Below are 19,479 nucleotides of genomic sequence, written 5' to 3' on the forward strand. Positions count from 1 at the left end.
AGAAGGTAGGGAAAGACTTGTCATATGTGGCACAGGCAGGCAAAGGCCAGCCTAGGCCTGGTAGAAGGGCACACACCAAGGTTCTGGAGTATCAGAGAGAAGCAGCATGGTACAGGGCTGTTGCAGGAACTGTGGACAAATAACGATGGTTACTAATTCGATGCCAACCTCAAAATTCAGAGCTTTTGGGAAGTTGTGGCTAAGCGAAGCAGGCTGTACAAACAGAATTAAATTAAAAAAATCCCAGTCTTTCTGTTTTCTATGAAAATTTGGCTTTTAACTGCAGGTAACACGGCAATTGACTTGATCTAACTTCTATTTCAGTGGGATCAGTCTGGTTACAGTGTTGGAGGTAGAATGTGATGGAAGATGAGAAGACGCTTGGAGCAGGATGGATGCTGTGGAGGTGGTGAGATGTGGTCAGATTTAGAGTGTATGGTGGCGGTAGAATGTCAAGCTTTCATGATGGATAATGCCAGATCTCTTTCCTCTGTGCCCAACAAAACAGAACAAAGGAAAACAAAGTAAGTTGTAATGTCTATAAATTATAAAAAAGAAGTTGCTGTTAGTGGTTTAGGCAGAGCTTATTTCCCAGGAAAGGGAAGCTTCCCTTAAGATCAGGTAACCTTGGGTCTGGTGTGTTTCCACAAGCTGACAGGAGGCTTTTAAGTCCGTGCTTTGCAGCTGCCATCTATAAGGAGCCTCAGCAGAGTAGTATTTACATTCCTTCTTTTCCTGGCCAGTGAATCTGTAGCAAACAGAGCAGTGTACGTAATGTGTAATCTTATCTCACTCGAGAGCCTTTCTGACCATAGGTCTGTCAGCGATTGCATGGGGAATAGAATTCTTTGAAAATGTGCTTCTTGCAGGAAAAACATTCACCCAGTAAGGGAAATATCCTAGGAAAACCCTTTGATGGTAAGTGTTCAAGAACCCTGTTATTCACCCATGTACACACACTGAGTTGCATTAATTTTCAGTGCAAGTCTCTGGCCCTGATATAAGAAGCCAGAGATTAGAGTAACAATTGACATTTTTGATTGGATACTGCTATTCTATTCCCTGGATAAGATTTTCCTTGTTGAACTCCTTCTAGTGATTTCACCAGATTGATTTTGGAGGATTAGGTAACAGCTTCTCTGAGAGGATATTTCTGAGGAGGGAAGGCTGTGAACAAAATATCTTTATGTCATTCAGATGGGAATTAAATTTCCTTAGTTCATTAGCACCTCTCAGAATTGTGCCGTAGCCCTTGCCCACTCTGAGAAAACGAGGCATCCAAGTTCGCATAGCAAGGGATGTGTTGGTAAGCGGACCTGAATCCCTCCAATGCGGTGTGTTCTCATGATTGAACTTGTGATTGAAATACATCATATATCTTTACCCCGGGGTCAGCGGCAGCGGCCGCGGCAGAGAGCAATCTCAGGGAGTCCTGTGTGTCCGGGGAGATCACCAGGGAGAGCAGACAGATACAAATGGCTTTGGGCAGTTTGATTAAAATCCCCCCTTTGCAGGGATGACATTTAATCCATCGGCAAGTTCTTTTTTTTTTTTTTTTTTTTTTTTTTTTTTTTTTTTTTGAGACAGAGAAGCTCTGTGAGTTTGTCAGTGTACTTACCCATAGGGCAGGAGCCAAAGGCTGAAACTTTTCCAGGCAGAAGGGTGCTTGTCACTCAAATAGTTATAGCCAGGTTTGTCTGCAAGCTGAAGGGAAATTCCATTTTGAGGGGCTCCTGTTTAGGAAAAAGTAAAATTTTCAAAGCATATGTTTTGAAGACTTAAGGGATATTTCTGGATTTTCTGTCTTCTATTGTGCTTCAGTGTATTGTGAAAAGTATAACAAAGTGAGAACGTTTTCAATCATTATTCAAATAGATTAGAATTCGCAGTACAGTCATTGGGCATGTTACTAATTCCTGGAACATCTAGTTTTATGGAATGCATTTTATGTATTTTACTGGGTGAATGTGTACATATTCAGATCCGTTTTATGAACCACATAACAAAATCAGACTTGTGATTTTGTAATCTCATGATATACACACAGAAAGTAACATAATACAACCCAGAAACAGGCAGTGAGAAACCAAAAGGCATCTGAATAACAAAAATTATTTTCATTCGTTCCACTTATAAGATGTATTTATGGAGCTATTAGGTGCTAAGGTTGTAAATACAGATGTGAGCAAAGATAAAATCTCTGCTTTCTTATGTTCCAGTGTGTGCATTGGAGGGTGATGTGAAACAGACGTTTAATAATATTTGAGGCAACATGTACAATCGTTTTCATAAAGATACAAATACTACAAAGAAAAAAGATGGAGTTTGTGACTGAGTGACTTGTGAATCTGTGTGATGAGGCCAGGTCAAAATGAAGAAGGTAGTCAAGGAAGATCTTTATAAGAATCTGATACTCGAGTTGAGATATAAACAATAAGTGGGCCGGGTGTAGGTCAGGGGAAAGTAACCTCCGAAGAGAGGACTAGCATTTCCAAGTATCTTGAAGTGATAATCACCTTGGCTTATTTTCAAACAGTAGAAGTAGGGAGGCCAGTTAGGATGTTTTCAAAGTGGCCTAGGCCTGTGATGATGGTAACTTGGACTAGGGTGGGAGCAATGGAAATGAAATGAATGATTTTGGTGTATCTTTTGCTCGTGGAATTGACCAGATGTGCCTGTGCGTCAGATGTGGCCAGTAAAAGAAATGGAGACCTAATGAATAATTTCTTTATTTTTAGACTCAGCCATTGGGTGGGTGGTCATGTGCTACTAACTGAGGTGGAGCAGACTGGAAGAGAAGCACGCTGGGAACTGTGTGTGCTAATTAGACATGCAAAAGTGGTTGCCAAAAAGTCCTCACTGCAAAGCTCATGTTCATAGAGTAGCTCCGCAAGTCTTCTGTTGGGGGCTATTTTCCTTACTTTATGCACAAATTAAATGAACTTGGTTCTCTCATTTTCTTAACCTATAATAGATTAAAAGCTTGGCATCTCCCTCTCTCTTTCTCTCATGCACCAGATTCCATGTATCAAATTGCCTACTGAAAATATCCACCCAAATCTAACATGTTCAAAGCGAAAGCTGTTATCTTGTTCTTCAAATGTGTTCCTTCTGTATTTTTTTCATCCTGTTAAATGATTCCTTGGCTCACCCTATGACCTGAGCTTATTCATAGACCCTACCTCTTCCTCAGTGCAACATTCAGTGAATTCCTAAATTGGATTGACTAATAACTCCCAAATGTCTCTCTAATCGCTCTTCCACTCTCCATCTGAGCTGCTACTACCATTCAAGACCACATTACCTCTTGTCTGGATCACCATATAAACATATGCTGCTATACCAGCTGATTAAATCACCCTTAACTCCCTACATTTTGGGTAGCTTCTGCTTGTCCTTTAAAACTCACATTACTGACAATTCCTCCAGAAAAATGTCACTGACATCGCCAGCTCGCCCCCCCAACCCTGTCTAGATTTGGTAATCTCTTTTCTATGTCCCTGAGGTGACCTGTGTTTATTTTTATCATGTCCACATAGCACAGCATTGTAACTACCTCTTCACTTGTCTGTCTCTTCAACTGAACAGTGAGTTCCTAGATATCAGAGATAGCATCTCTTGTTATCGTATCTTCAGAGTCCTACCTGATGTCTGATGAGTGATTGACACTCAATCAATCTTTTTGTTGAACAAACGGATGGTAGAAGCAAATCAGAAGGAAAACTGCTTAAAAGCAACCTGACAACAGTAAGAAATGGTAACTTTTATTTCTGTAAGTGAGGAAATCAACAATAAAATAAGTCATAAAATCTCGAGAAAATACCATAGGTAGGCGGTAGGTAGCATAGAATTGATTTTATAATATAATGGAATCATTCCCATTCATTATAAAGATGTTGGACCATCCAGAAAAAGACTCAATACTTAGTATCCTCTGGTTAAGAAATCATGGGCATATCTACTGTGTAACTTCTGACTTCTGAATTCTGATTTATCCAAGATCTCTATCAAATGTGGTTGAGGATAAGCGATTACAGATGAACTTACATGCTTCCCTCTAAATTGATTTGTAGTTTTGGACGTAGCTAAAGAATATCAGAACTGAAGCACAAGCCATCATTTTTTTTTTATCAGAAAGGTGGCATTAAGTTCACTTTCTGAATAAAAATCTCTCAGATACTAAATGATTTAAAATTATTTTCTCTATAGGGAAATGTCTTCAAAATGTTTATGACGTACGCAAATAAAGTTTTATCGATGCTTTGATGTAAAGTGACAGGACATTGGTGGCTTGTGCCTGCACCTTCTACTTGATTGTCCTGTACCACTGTAGTCTTTGGCCTCACTTTCCTATCCCTAATGCTTGCCCCAAAACTCCTTTCTGGTTGACTAGCTAAACAAATTACTTGAGTGTGCAACATATAAGTAATGAAGATATGGGCAACTCTGAATCCATAAAAACTGGTCAGCAACCTTATAAATATGTGTTTAAGAGTGATTGATGGGGGCCGGCGCCATGGCTCACTTGGCTAATCCTCTGCCTGCATCGCTGGCATCCCATATGGGTGCCGGGTTCTAGTACTGGCTGCTCCTCTTCCAGTCCACCTCTCTGCTGTGGCCTGGGAGGGCAGTGGAGGATGGCCCAAGTGATTGGGCCCCTGCACCCGCATGGGAGACCAGGAGGAAGCACCTGGCTCCTGGCTTTGGGTCGGTGTAGCTCCAGCCATGGTGGCCATTTGGGGGGTGAACCAATGGAAGGAAGACATTTCTCTCTCTCTCTCTCTCTCTCTCTCTCACTAACTCTTTCAAATAAATTTAAAAAAACCAAATTAAAAAAAAAGATTGATGAGGGGCTGGCATTGTGGCATAACAGGTAAAGCCACTGCTACACCAGGCAAGCCATCTGGGCACCAGTTCATGTCCCGGCAGCTCTACTTCCAATACAGCTCCCTGCTAATTGCTTCAGCCTGGCCTGGCCCAGCTCTGGCTGTTTTGGCCATCAGGGGAGTGAATCAGCTGATGGAACATCTTTCTCTCTCTCTCTCTCTCTCTCTCTATCTCTCTCTCTCTCCCTACCCCCCCCCCGACTTTCTTTTTGTAGAAACTTTTATTTAATGAATATAAATTTCCAAAGTACAGCTTATGGATTACAATGGCTCCCCCCCATAACTTCCCTCCCACCTGCAACCCTCCCCTTTCCCGCTCCCTCTCCCCTTCCATTCACATGAAGATTCATTTTCAATTCTCTTTATATACAGAAGATCAGTTTAGTATATATTAAGCAAAGATTTCAACAGTTTGCCCCCACATAGCAACACAAAGTGAAAAAATACTGTTGGAGTACTAGTTATAGCATTAAATAACAGTGTACAGCACATTAAAGACAGAGATCCTACATGATATTTTCAAAAAATTGATTAATTTTGTATGCAATTTCCAATTTAACACCAGGTTTTTTTTTTTCATTTTCAATTCTCTTTATATACAGAAGATCAATTCAGTATATGCTAAGTAAAGATTTCATCAGTTTGCACCCACACAGACACACAAAGTGTAAAAATACTGTTTTAGTACTAGTTATAGCATCACTTCACATTGGACAACACATTAAGGACAGATCCCACATGAGACATAAGTACACAGTGACTCCTGTTGTTGATTTAACAATTTGACACTCTTGTTTATGGCATCAGTAATCTCCCTAGGCTCTAGTCATGAGTTGCCAAGGCTATGGAAGCCTTTAGGGTTTGCCGACTTTGATCTTATTCTGATAGGGTCATAGTCAAAGTGGAAGTTCTCTCCTCCCTTCAGAGAAAAGTACCTCCTTCTTTGATGGCCCCGTTCTTTCTACTGGGATCTCACTCGAAGAGATCTTTCATTTAGGTCTTCTCTTTTTTTTTTCCCATGGTGTCTTGGCTTTCCATGCCTACAATACTCTCATGGGCTCTTCAGCCAGATCCGAATGTCTTAAGGGCTGATTCTGAGGCCAGAGTGCTATTTAGGACATCTGCCATTCTATGAGTCTGCTGTGTATCCCGCTTCCCATGTTGGATCGTTTTTTCCCTTTATAATTCTATCAGTTAGTATTAGCAGACACTAGTCTTGTTTGTGTGATCCCTTTGACTCTTAGACCTATCAGAGTGATCAATTGTGAACTGAAATTGATCCCTTGGACTAGTGAGATGGCATTGGTACATGCCACCTTGATGGGATTGTATTGGAATCCCCTGGCACGTTTCTAACTCCACCATTTGCGGCAAGTCCAATTGAGCATGTCCCAAATTGTACATCTCCTCCCTCTCTTATTCCCACTCTTATATTTAACAGGGATCACTTTTCAGTTAAAATTTAAACACCTAAGAATAATTGTGTGCTAATTACAGAGTTCAACCACTAGTACTAGAACAACAACAAAATACTAAGAAGGATAAAGTATTACATTGTACATCAACAGTCAGGACAAGAGCTGATCAGGTCATTGTTTCTTATAGTGTTCATTTCACTTCAACAGGTTTTCCCTTTCGTGCTCAGTTAGTTGTCGCCGATCAGGGAAAACAAATGATATTTGTCTCTTTGGGACTGGCTTAATTCACTCAGCATGATGTTTTCCAGATTTCAAATAAATCAATTTTTTAAAAAAAATTGATAACTATTACTTGGAGGTAACAACCAGGATGAACTGTTTGGATACAGTCCATTCACTGTTTACATCTTCGTAAGATGATCTTTTGTGGGAACACATGTTTAGAGTTGTATAGGTAAGAAGCAAGATCAGAAGAGGGAGTATTGAAAACCAATAAAAAAGGAAAGCAAGATTCGTTCACAAATCATTTCTATTTATGTAATATATTTTTTTCCTGAGTTGATAAACTCATTAGGGAGACAGAGAATCACATGATTTCAGAATGGCTGATCGGCATGAGACTTCCAGTGTCCCAGTTTCAAGCTGGTCTGGAAGAAGGACATGTTGTGTAGGAGTGGGGAGGGATTGAGAGCCAAACTGTAAAGGGAGACCAAATGCACTCCTGTCTTTTTAAGATGTTTTAAAAAGCCCACACAGAGACTTCATATGCTGTACACACACACAATCATTCCCCAGTCTATAGTACCTAGTACTGAAGGGGCTTACAGAACAAGTGGCCTTTTAAGTTCTGCTTGCCATAGAAACCTACAAATCATGAGGAGAAGCTCATATTTATTCAGTTCCTACTATGTACTATGCCTTACGCACTCTTTCTTTCTTTTCAACTTAATCTTTCCACCAAGTCTATGACATAGGTACTATTATCCCATTTTTCAGATAAGAAAGTTTCCAGAATGTGAAGTTAATTGCTCAAGATAACAGATCAAGTAAGTGACAGAGATATCATGAAGGCACAAATAATCCGGAACTCCAAAAGCCATGCACTTTCCATTAAAATATGGTGTCCTGTTCACAGGAAAACATCGTTTTCCTTTCCCTTCCACCCATGTTTCTGGGTAGGAAAATAAATGTGACATGTTGGCTTTCTTTTTTTTTTAAGATGTATTTATTTATTTTATTTGAAAGGCAGAGTTACAGATAGGCAGTGAGAGAGGTCTTCCATCTGCTAGTTCACTCCCCAGATGGCCGGAGCTGCACTGATCCAAAGCCAGGAGCCAGGAGCTTCCTCCAGGTCTTCCCATGCTGGTGCAGGGGCCCAAGGACTTGGACCATCTTCCACTGCTTTACCAGGCCACAGCAGAGAGCGGGATTGGAAGTAGAGTAGTTGGGTCCTGAACTGGTGCCCATATGGGATGCCAGCACTGTAGGCGGTGGCCTCACCCGCTACGCCACAGTGCCTGCCCCATGTTGGCTTTCTGAAAGCCAAGGTGTGAAGCTGGAAACACCTGGCCACAATTCCGTAACCTGAGAAATTCCTGGAGCTTTTGCACAGGTGATTCACAGTAGGACTGGTTCTAATAGTTGAGGCCTGCATCACCTCCAATGCTTGGAGGGAATCTCACCAGCATGCCATGTGGGCCAAGTGCGGGCATTTTCCTGTGTACTAGGTGGACATGAGAGCTCTGTGGGAATGAGGGGATAGTTCTGTTGAGTCCTCAGCAGTGCTCAGACACCTGTACATAGCTTTCCTGGAATGGGCTTTGGGGATGGAGTTACATTAAGGTTCCTGCATAGAATTATGTGGTTTATAAATACATTTGTGTCAGCCAAGTGTGGCGCCTCTGATGCTTGCTAATGGATATGCTAATTCTAATCAAAACAAAATTTTTAAAAGAACTATCAGAATGAATCTTATGTTTTCCACTGGAAAGATGACAATATTTCTTTCAAATGAGATAGAAACCAAAATATTTCAGTCATTCCCATGACACTGATGAATCACATACATGGTGAGCTTGCCAAAGACACAGAAGCAGAATATATTCTTTGTTATGCCTGAAGCATGTCGGGATAGAAGTAGGTTTTTGTTGAGGCTTCAACTTTGGTGGAATAAATGCATGAGAGAGGCATGTTTTAGTAGTTGTTTTGTAAGATGTCCTTTGCTCCTTCTAGGAATTCTGAAAATATTTTCTTATAGAAACAGTGTTATAAAAAGGGTGTTATTTCTGTCAATCTGGAAAACTATTGCAATGTCTGTATATTAACTGAAGCAACAATTCTTAATTGAGCAGTTACTATGTCCTAAGCTACCTCTTATAGTATCCACAAGAACCATATGGTATTGAGTACTTCTATCATTTTATAGGTAAGTAGTCTCAGAAACTATACTTCTTGACACAGGTCATACAACTAAAGACTGGTGATTTTATTTGACTTCACAATTTACTCTCTTAACTACTATGTTGTACTATTTAAAGGTATCTCCATAGAGTGCCCTTAAGTAACTAGCCCATGATAAATAACACAGGAAGTGGTCCAGATAAAGCACTCAATCCAGGCAGTCATACCTGAGGAACAGAACATTTACCCACTGCCTTAAAATGTCTCAGAAATGCTGAACTCTAAGAAGTAACCAGCCCGAAGTAAGTTTGTATAGACACAACTCACAATGTCGTTGGTTATCACAGGGCAGGAGTGAAAGAGGAAACCAGTCAACTTTCTACATTATGACTATACTAAAATATAAACTGCTCTCCCCAAATATCTTTAACACCTCCCTGTTACTTGAAGAATCAAGTTCTGATTCCTTATCTTATTATTAACTTGGCTACAGCCTAACGTGGCAGTTGGATCCTAGGCTATTCTCATATGCCGCAGACTAGCTGAATTCCTTCCTCTTTGAATATGTTGAGTGCTTCCCTACAGCTTTTGTGCTTTTGCTTAAGTTGTCTCCACTCCCTGCTCACCTTTGTAAATGACTTCCCTTCTGCTCCATCAGTTGCTACACGTAGATACCATAATCCTCTTTCAGGACTCTTCCCAGATTTCACTTCTTCATGCAGCCTTTTCAGATAGCATCTGTGAAATGGGTATGACTCCACACTCTTCGGAACCAACTGAATACTTGCTTTTTCTTATGTGGTGGTTAGATTACTGCATAATTTATCATTGAACCCAGGTCTCTTTTGAGGGTCAGAGTGTGCTAGGACTTATTAGACATGAACAGACATGAACCTGAACTGTTCCTGGAAAGCCCAGGGCTCATGCATGCACTCCTTATGGTACATGATTTACATAATCTATATTCTAGTTATCTGTAAAGTTAGAAGTGTGAGAAACGGCCTCACCCGGCCACTCAAAGGATGGACTCAAACTCAGGAAGTGCAGTGAAAGCAAAACTTTATTAATGATCTTGCAAGATCAAATGCCTGGAGGACCAGCACATCTCGGGTAGTTGACAGCAAGCTATTTTTTTCCTAGCACACAGCTCCCTCCCCTGGTTCCTCCTTGGCTGAGTACCTATGGGGTTACACTCTTCCTGGCATTCGCTTCAGCTGTTTTGGCCACTCAGAACATCCTGTCTTCCTAAGATTTTTCCAGGTGCATGTAGCCTAGCTGTTAGGCTAGCTAGCTGCTTGTAACTTCCCAGACATCTGCAAGCCGTTATGCCAGCTAGTTGTCTACACGCAGCTAAACACCTTACTTCTAAAATGAACCAATGCTTACTTCTCACAGAAGGACTTTGTGAACTCTTGGCACCATCTTGCTGTTATCAGAAATTCGCAACATAGTAAATCTTGAATGCACACTGAAGCCCTCTTATCTAAACTGATTCTCTCCACTTAGTTAATTGAACAGTTAATTGAATAACAGTTAATTGAACAGGCTAAGGAAAGTATAACTAAACGTGATGCATACTTGTTTTACATATTATATAAGAATTTTTCTTAAAACATGTAAAGGTTAACTTATTAGTTGTTTTTTTTTGGGGGGGGGGTTCTGTGAGCTCTTTTCTGCATAAACTGTACCTGTAATGCATCAACTCTGATTTCCAGAGCAGTTTCTTTAGAGTGAGAACCTGAAGATAATTTTGAAATAATAATTCTCTCCTTATTTAAAAAAATATGTATTTATTTGAAAGAGAGAGAGAGGGAGAGAGAGAGAGAGAATGACCACACCACCCTGAATGTGCCTGATCTCATCTGATCTCAGAAGCTAAGCAAGGTCGGGCCTGTTAGTACTTGGAAGTGGGGGGGGGGGAGAGGGAGTGAGAGATGGACTTTTCCAATCTTCCATCTGTTGATTCACTTCCCCAAATGGCTGTAATGGCCAGTGCTGGACCAAGTAGAAGCCAGGAGTCTGGAACTCCATCTGGATCTCACACGTAGGTGGCAGGGGCCAAGAAGTCAGAGTATCCTCCCCTGCTTTCTCAGGTGCATTAGCAGGAACCCTAAACAGCACTCAGATATAGGATGCTAGTGTCGCAAGTGGTTGCTAAACTTGCTGTGCCACAACACTGCCCCTTTCCTTATTTTTTATGGTTGTTTCAACTATAATTAATTGGGCAGAAATTTTTAAGTGGCCCTCATTTTACTAGTCTTTCCAAAGATCTTTATGCAATTTTCACAAAACAACTCTTTTATCATGCATATGTTATTTATTTGTATGAAATTTTTTAAGCTATACAATCATATGGCAAGTAGAACTGGCAGAAGTAGGATTTGGAAACAAGCCCAATTGACTTTTGGTAAGCTTAGTGCATTATGGACGGGAGCAGAAGCACGTAGGAAAGCTAGAGATTAGCCTACCAAGACAACAACTCAGTGAACCTCAGACCTTAATCAGTAGGTTTTACAGAGGGAGTAGAAAGGGGTTGTTATTCTGTGATTTGGTTAAGTGGAGAATTGGTTAAGAGGATATTCATAATAGCAGGTTCTGGTACATATTTGTGGGGTTTAGTTGAATTTTTAAAATGTATTTTTATAATTTATTTTGTTTAAGGAATACAACTTCATGCATTTAATATATATAGATTTGGGAACATGATGCTTCTCCTCCCACCTCCCTCCCACCATACTCCTGCCCTTCCTCCTGCTTCTTCCCTTTACATTGTTTTTTTTTTTTTGACAGAGAGAGAGAGAGAGAGAGAGAGAGAGGTCTTCCTTTTACCATTGGTTCACCCTCCAATGGTTGCTGCGGCCGGTGCGCTGTGGCCGGCGCACCACGCTGATCCGAAGCCAGGCGCCAGGTGCTTCCTCCTGGTCTCCCATGCGGGTGCAGGGCCCAAACACTTGGGCCATCCTCCACTGCCCTCCCGGGCAACAGCAGAGAGCTGGACTGGAAGAGGAGCAACCGGGACAGAATCCGGCACCCCAACTGGGACTAGAACCCAGGGTGCCGGCGCCGCAGGAGGATTAGCCTATTGAGCCACAGCGCCGACCTACATTCTTGTTTTTTACAGAGATCAATTTTCAGTTAACTGAGCCTTTAGGAAGACATTTCCCCCATCATTCATTTGTATTTGCAATTTACTATGTCCATGAAGGGGAAAATGCAGCTAGGTTGGCTAGTTTTATTAAAAATGAAATGTAAATCTTTGCCCCCTTTGTACTCTTCACCCTTCCTCTGCACTTATTTTTCCTGCACCATGTGGCATTAAAAATGCATTAATTATCTAGTTTTTTGTTTGTATACATACACCAGAATCAGAGGTCAATGTGGGAAGAAATTTGGGGCACTTTATGCAAATATGTGTATCTAGAACCTAGAAACGGTGGCTAGCTAGCATACAGCAGGTAAAACAAACGTGTGGATGCATGATTTCATGGAATATCAGAGCTGTGAGCAAGCTTTGAGATGATCTATTTCAGTATAGTATTGCATAGAGGTTTACCAGGGAACACATAGTCACTTACTTGCTGTGTGATATGGACAAATTGTTTAAACTTTCTGTGCCTCAGTTTCCTCATCTGTAAAATGAGGATAATAATAGTGAACTATATTGTAAGGTAAATTGTGGGACTTGAATGAAATGATGCCTGCAAAGCACCTAGTATAATACCCAACATGGTAGTTTTGCATCAGTCAAGGTTTAGGCAGAAATGCCTTCAAGGGTAGACAAGAGAGGGAATTTAATGCAGAGAGTCAGCAATAAAGGGAATGAAGGAGCAGAGACAACAAAGAGGCGATGGTAAGATACTTCATAGATTAGCTACAGTAGAAAGCCAGAGCTCTGAATGCCGGCATTGTGGCACGGCTGATGAAGTCTCCTTTTGCAATATTGGGTTGCCTGTTTGAGTCCCTGCTGCTCTGCTCCCAATGTAGCATTCCAACTAATGCATCCTGGGAGACAGCAGATGATGTGTTAACTGCCTGCCACCCATATAGAGACCTGGCTTTGTACTGGGCCAGCCTTGACTGTTGTGGGCATTTGAGAAGTGAACCAGTGGATGGAGGATCTCTCTCTCTCTCTCTCTCTCTCTCTCTCTCTCTCTCAGCTAGGGCTCAGAGGAACATCGACAGGGGATGGTGTTACTAGAACCCAGAGCCTTGGTCATCTTGGGATAAGCTAGAATCTTAGTGAGCCTATTTGTAAGGGAAGATTTAGCTTCCTTAAGAGTGGAAAGAGCTTGCTAATCTGGTAGTTGATTAAATGGGCTCTTGTACTCACTAGGGAGATTAGAGTGCCACTCTAGATGGAGAGAGGAGAGAAATACCCTAGTTTCTCCCTTTCTACTACTTTCCGGTCCCCTTCCAGTATTTTCCATTGGCTGAACCTCATTGGAAACCAGCCTGCAAGGGAACCCGGGAAAAGGAGCCTGCAGAGGTCAAGACTTTTGTCCTAGGATGCAGAGCAGAGCTAATCCATGACTATTATTGTTGTTACTGGCCTCACTAACACGATGGTGCTGAGCTACCTACCTAGAGGCATCCTGTTACATAAGGGAAAGTGTTAAATGATGAATCATTTTGAGCCAGATTTGGTCATGCTCAACCCCATTTAAATTAGTCATGATGTGACTGACTCACAAGGGATTGGCTGGATGTTTTAACCCTTTGAGGATTACTACACTGTGCTTCTGAATTAGAATATCACATGTTAGCTATGGATACAAACTTTTACCTATTCCTTAAACCACTTCCCAATTTTACAACTAAACATTACTTACGGTTCCATAATTCCCGACCAAAATTAATGTAAACTGAAATGCTTAATTTTTTTGATACTCAGATTAAGCAACCCAATTATGGACTAAATTTAAATTAAAAACTCAGCATGAATCGGATGGCTTATGTCTCTGTGTGATGGTTTTTATATTAAATGGTTTACATGAATGCTGTTGTTTATCTTGGAAACAGGTTGTCATGCATATTAATGAGACCCAGGTGTTAACTTCATGCTGTTTTCTTTCCAAAGAAGAAATCCTTACATTAAATTAAAGTGTTTTTACAAGTATTTGTTGTAATAATTATAAGACAATGCTTTAAGCATTACAATGTTCACTAGGTTCATTTCCTAATTCCAGTTCATTTCTTATTCCTTCCTGTTGCTATTGCATTTTTGCTTTTGGATACTTATGGACTTCCAGCCAGATATCATGATCACCTGAAGGTCCCAAGGAGCCAAAGGATAAACTGCTTCAGCAGTTCTTCAAATGGCAAGACTTCATGTCTGCCCAAGGGCAAGTTATACAGACCCTTTGTGACGTTATCTTTCCCTCCCACCAAGGGGGATTGGCTAAAAACAGCAGATTGAAAGGCTCGATATCTATTATAATTTTTTTATGATTCATTTATTTGTCTGAAAGTCAGAGTTACACAGAGAGAGGAGATGCAGAGAGAGAGAGAGAGAGAGAGAGAGAGCGAGCACGCGAGAGGTCTTCCATCTGCTGGTTCACTCCCTAGATAGCCACAATAGCCGGAGCTGCACCGATCTGAAGCCAGGAGCCAAGAGCTTCTTCTGGGTCTCCCACGCGGGTGCAGGGGCCCAAGGACTTGGGCCATCTTCTACTGCTTTCCCAGGCCATAGCAGAGAGCTGGATCAGAAGAGGAGCACCTAGGACTTGAACCAGCACCCATATGGAATGCCGACACTGCAGGCAGAGGCTTTACCCGCTACGCCATAATACCTCATGGGTCTTGCTCGTTTTGGAGGAGATTCACAGAGCAGTAACAATCTACCTAATTTTCTCAGATGGATGTTGTGGGACTTGTGTTCATGGGGGAACCCTCTGAGTGGTGGGGGCCTGGGGGAGACTGGTATATATAGTTTTTTTTTTTTTTGCCAGACAGAGTTAGACAGTGAGAGAGAGAGAAGCAGAGAGAGAGAGAGAGAGAGAGAGACAGAGAGAAAGGTCTTCCTTCTATTGGTTCACCCCCCAAATGGCCGCTACGGCCGGCGCACTGCGTCGATCCGAAGCCAGGAGCCAGGTGCTTCCTCCTGGTCTCCCATGCGGGTGCAGGGCCCAAACACTTGGGCCATCCTCCACTGCACTCCCGGGCCACAGCAGAGAGCTGGACTGGAAGAGGAGCAACCGGGACAGAATCTGGCGCCCCAACCAGGACTAGAACCCAGTGTGCCGGCGCCGTAGGTGGAGGATTAACCTAGTGAGCCGCGGTGCCGGCCTGGTATATATAGTTGTTAAAGGTGCAATGTGGTATTAAATGTATACATAGGTGATTCTGGAGTTAGTGGGATTCAGGGTAGGGATCCTAGAGGAAGTAATACATGAAGTTAAGCCTTGAAGGAAAAGTATGATTTTTTTTTTTTTTTGGTGAAGAGAAGATGGGAGAATGTTCCTAGAAGACAAGAAGACAAAGGCAAGGAGGTATGACAAAACATGGTTTATTTCACAGTTCAGTGTTTTGTGGACTTAAGTGCAAGGTGAAGTGTGATGGAGAAGAAAGATTAAGTAGGGGGCCTGCTTGCCCTGTGCTGGAGTGTGGTCTTTTTGAATTCATTCTTGGCATAGGAAATAGGCTAGAGGTGTGGATGGATGGAAGGGCTTAAGGAAAAGTACATATGAATATTTTCTGTGAAGTTAGATAGGAAGTAATGGGATGAGCAACTTTTTTTTTTCTTGAAATGGCACTTTTTTCTTTAAAGATTTTTCAAAAGCTGACATGTACGCCCCAAGGCTTCTGTCTGTGTGTATGGGCGTGTGAAGATTTTTTTTTTAAATATAGAAAAAAGAGCCAAAATCCAAAGAACTCAACTTTTTAAATAACATTTATTGTGTGTTTTTCTGATTGAAAGTAACACATGTTCAGTTTTTTAAATGTGAAAAATGCAGAAAGCACAAGAAATTAAAATTACCAATAATCCTGATATTCAAACATGATACTGATAATGTTTTGTAACTTTCCTTCCAGTCTTTTCTACACACACACTCACACATACACACTCACACATAACATCTTTACATCCATATGTACATAAGTATGGATTTTACAAAATTAGGATCATGTTAAATATATTGTCTTATATCCTGCTTTTTCACTTAACATAATATAATGAACATTTCTCCAGATTATTAAGCATTCTTTTACTAAATATTTAATAGCTGTACAGTATTTCATTAAATCTATGTACACACTATTTACCCACCTGCATTGTTAGAGGTTTATTTTCTCCACTTGTTTTGCTATTATATGTAATGCTGTGCTAATCATGTCCCTGCATAAATATTTGTGTATCTTACTGATTATTTTCTCCTGGGTGAACCCTTAGAAATGATGTTTCTAGAAAAAAGGGACTTCCTATTTCTAAGACTTTTAATGAATTTTGCTAAGTCTGCTAGAAATGTTTTTCTAGTTTTACTTCCACTTGTTGTAATTATTAAATGGATACTACTCATTTCGCCATGTTTTCAAATTTATAGGTATAACTGGTATCATTTATTCTAATTTATTTCATCACTAGTGAATTTTACTGTCTTAAATCTATCACTCATTCATATTTATTTTATAAATTCTCTGAGTATTCTTTCTGTTTTTTTATTGGTGTGCTGTTTGCATTATTGATTTTTAGAAGAGTTTATATAGTAAAGATATATTAATATCTGTCCATTAAGTTACATTCTTCCTAGTTATTTTCCTTTACTTTTTATTCTTGGCATCTTTACATACATTTTGATGTAGTCAAGTGTATAATTTTTCATTATGGTTTATTTTTTACTTTTCCTTTTAAATGACTTTTTCACTCTATGTTCATATATCTACCATGGTTTCTTCCATTTTTACAAATATTTATTGAAAAAATTAAATTTCTAGTTTATATTGAATTTGGTTGACATGTATTTTAAGAAAGGAGTTGAATTATTTTTCAAATTGTGTTCCAATTAATCCAGTATCTATTTATTTATTTTTAAAAATATTTTATTTATTTGAATGTCAGTTACACAGAGAAAACAGGAGAGACAGAGAGAGAGAGAGAGAGAGAGAGAGACAGAGAGAGAGAGGTCTTCCATCCGATGGTTCACTACCCAGATGGCCGCAACGGCTTGAGCTGCGTCGATCCAAAGCCAGGAGCCAGGAGCCTCCTCCAGGTCTCCTACATAGATGCAGGGGCCCAAGGACTTAGGCCATCTTCTACTGTTTTCCCAGGCTATGGCAGAGAGCTGATTTGCAAGAGGAGCTGCTGGGACTCGAACTGGCGCCTATATGGGATGCCGGCACTGCAGGCCAGGGCTTTAACCCACTGTGCCACAGCACCGGCCCCTAATCCAATATTTATTGACTAACTTTTCCATCCCCTTACCATACTAAAATGGCATATTTATTGTGCATTGGACATACATGTAAATTCGTGACTCCTTTTGGACTCCTTATCCTCTGAGCTTTCTGTTCTGACATCAAAGTTCTTTATAATTTATTGTAACTGGGGCTAGTGCTGTGAAATAGAAGATTAAGCCTTCCTGTGCTGTACCGGCATCCCTTATGGGCACCAATTTGAGTCCCAACTGCTCCACTTCGGATCCGGCTCCCTGATGGTGGGCCTGGGAAAGCAGCAGAGAATGGCTTAAATGCTTGGGTCCCTGTGCCCACGTGGGAGATGCGAAAGAGGCTCTTGGCTCCTGACTTTGTCCTGGTCCAGTCCTGACTGTTGTGGCCATTTGGGGAGTCACCACCAAATGGGAGATATTCTCTCTCTCTCTCTCTCTCTCTCTCTCTCTCTCCCCCTTCCTCTTCCTCTTCCTCTTCCCTTCTCTCTATATATCTCTGCCTTTCAAATAAATAAATAAATCTTTAACTTTCTAGTATGTTTAATATCTGTCTATCCATGTTCTTCCTTAATAATCTTATTGTAGTACTCTTTTCTGCTTAGTATTCTATGACATTTAAACTTATTGTGTCTATTTCCCAAAGCAAATTCTAATTGTCATTTTGATTGGAATTCTGGTGTACTTACAGATAAAATAGAGAAAATCATTGATACCTTTACAATGGTTGATCTTAACCACCCAGAAACATCATACTTCTTTCCATCTATTAAATTTTTTTTTGACAGGCAGAGTTAGACAGTGAGAGAGAGAGACAGAGAGAAAGGTCTTCCTTTCCGTTGGTTCACCCCCCAAATGGCTGCTACAGCTGGCGCACTACACCGATCCGAAGCCAGGAGCCAGGTGCTTCCTCCTGGTCTTCCATGCAGGCGCAGGGCCCAAGCACTTGGGCCATCCTCCACTGCCCTCCCGGGCCACAGCAGAGAGCTGACCTGGAAGAGGAGCAACCGGGACAGAACTGGCGCCCCAACTGGGACTAGAACCCAGTGTGCTGGTGCCGCAGGCGGAGGATTAGCCTAGTGAGCCATGGCGCCAGCCTATTTAAATTTTTTAATGTGTGTCCTCAGAACTCAATTTTGAACATGTCTTTACCCTTGTTTGTAGAGTAGGTCAGCCAGCTTGCATATAGAACTTGCAATTTCATGTTGAGGATCGGTTGGTTCATCATCTGGCCTGATTGTGCAATTTAACAGCTGCAAACACAAGAGAAGAAAGCAGCACAAAAAGATTGGCAAGGCCCTTTCACCATGTAGCCTCCAGTGTTCCTCAGATAGTCACAGTGCTGCACATCCTCCTGGGGCACTTTGGGCTTCCTTCCCCACAAAGGCACCCTTCTAGAGTTTTATTACTCAAGTTAAGAAAGAAACAGGAGTCTCCTTACTGAATAGAAATATGTCAACATTTCAATAATTATGACAGACTTCATGGCTAAGAAGAGCCAGAGAATGGCTGGAATTTTAGGCAGAGACCTAATTATAGCACAAAATGTAGCCAGAAAACTCTAAGTGATGAGATTCCATAACTTGGTTGTTAGCATTCCCAGACACACCCACACAGTGTCTAACACACATGTGCACACACACACAGTTTGCTGGTTGAGTTGTTGAAGTAGGAAAAATGTCATTTTTCAGAAAAAAAAAAACAAAAACCTGTAATTGGTATTGCTGTGTCATTTTGTCTTTTTGTTTGTTTGTTTTAAAATTGGAGACAGCTAAATGTTTCTTTTTCAGCTAGAAAAATATGAAGACTATTGGGCTGATAACCTTTGGAGATAACACTAAAGTGATTAAACTCAAATTCTGGAATAAACAATCAGCAGTGGTAGATGAAATATTATTGATTACTTCAAAAAGTAGAATTCCAGCAGACAGATGAATTTGGATATATTTTGGGGAACATAAGTAAACTCATTATTGGACTCTATTAGGGTGCTTCAAGTGACCTGTGGGGGACAGGAATTTCACTTAGTGGTTAAGTCACTGGTTAGGATCCCCATGTCCCATATTGGAGTACCTGTCTTTGAGTCCCAGCTGTGGCTCCCAAATCCAACTTCCTGCCAGTACAGATCCTGGGAGGCAGTGATGATCACTCAAGTGATTGGATTCCTGCCATTCACATGGGAAATATAGTTTTAGTTCCCAAATTCCAGCTCTAACCTGGCCCAGCATGGGTTGCTGCAAGCTTTTGAGGAGTAAACCAGTGGATTAGAGTGTTTCTCTCTCTCTCTCTCTCTCTCTCTCTCTCTCTCTGTCTCTCTCTCTTTCAAGTTTAAAAATAATATTTTTTAAAAAAATTTTAAAAAACTATTTGGAAGGCAGAGTTACAGACTGAGAA

This window comes from Lepus europaeus, chromosome X (assembly GCF_033115175.1).
Source record: "Lepus europaeus isolate LE1 chromosome X, mLepTim1.pri, whole genome shotgun sequence".
Taxonomy (NCBI): Eukaryota; Metazoa; Chordata; class Mammalia; order Lagomorpha; family Leporidae; genus Lepus; species Lepus europaeus.